The following is a 1,339-nucleotide window of genomic DNA, read 5'->3' on the forward strand; positions in this document are numbered from 1 at the left end:
ACTTTTAACAATGTTTAATCATTATTAATTAATTTTTTGTTAGTTCTTTAAACTCAATAATCTTCATCTTAATGACAAACATTAAAAATAAATTAGAAAAAAATTTAAGAAGAGTTTTAAAAATTTTTCTTTGATGATTACATTTTGATGTGAATCTCTCCTTTTATTTTATTCACTTGACTCCTCTTGAATATTTGCATTATTCAACCTGTGATCAACAAAATTTATACCAAAGCAATGCCAAACATCTAAAAACCATTTCAAACAATTTTAAACTTAATAAATCTAGCCTTATCACTAGTCAACATTTACAAGGTGGCTATTAAACAAAATTATTAATCAGTCTTTATTCAAATAAAAACAAATACTAATCAGAACTATGATCAAGTTTCACAATCAAAGCTATAAAAAATTTAATATTATCAAAACGATCATCCTCAAATAATCAGTGTCAATGAATGATATTATCCAAAAATAAACTTTTTACAATCATCAATTTGCACCATAAAAAATAACAATAACATCAAACACTTACTCTCCCTAACAATTTATTAACAATTTATTTCTTTCACTTACTCTCTCTTTTGTTATCAAGGAGGATAAGTAATACCTGTGCAAAAAGATGTTAAATATTCAGTAGTCAATCTATCAGTAAAAAACAGTTTAGAGTGAGTATCAAAGAACCAATATTAACTATTTTAAGGACCACTAGCCTAAGTTTCACACAACGTCATATATTAACTAAAGGAAATCGAAACTATATCTTGACCGATTTTCTCCTAAGCTCAAACACCTCAAAAATCCTCCTCTTCTCAAGCTCCCAAGCCTCCAACCCAACTCAATCAAGTTTTCGGCCACCAAAATTTTATTCTGTGCACTCCACTTTACCGGTTTGACTTCAACTCTCATGGATTCAATCTAATTACATACTATTTCATACATAACCACAATTTCAATACCTAGACTTTATAAAATTGAAGAATTCAAAGGAAATAAAAGTTCTTCACTTTTACCCACTGAGTAATTAGATGAAACCCAGGTATATCTCATGCTAAAGTCCCCCTAAACCATTAAAATTACATAATTCCTCAATATTCAATACCCAAAAATCACGAAATTGAAGAGGAGAAAGGATGGGTGAGAAATTTCGAATTTCTTACCACTTTACTCGGATGGATTTAAAGAGCTCGGCAAGGCGGTCGCATGGCCGCAAACAGTGCAACAATCGGGGCTCCGAATTGAAAGTTAAAAGGAATTGAAGTTTGAGTTGGAATGGAAGTTAGGGTTTTGCGTTTTGCTTCTTCTCTTTAGCGTGGTTTGATGAAAGGAAAGGGAAGAA

Source organism: Arachis duranensis, chromosome 6, assembly GCF_000817695.3.
Source record: "Arachis duranensis cultivar V14167 chromosome 6, aradu.V14167.gnm2.J7QH, whole genome shotgun sequence".
NCBI classification, from domain to species: Eukaryota; Viridiplantae; Streptophyta; class Magnoliopsida; order Fabales; family Fabaceae; genus Arachis; species Arachis duranensis.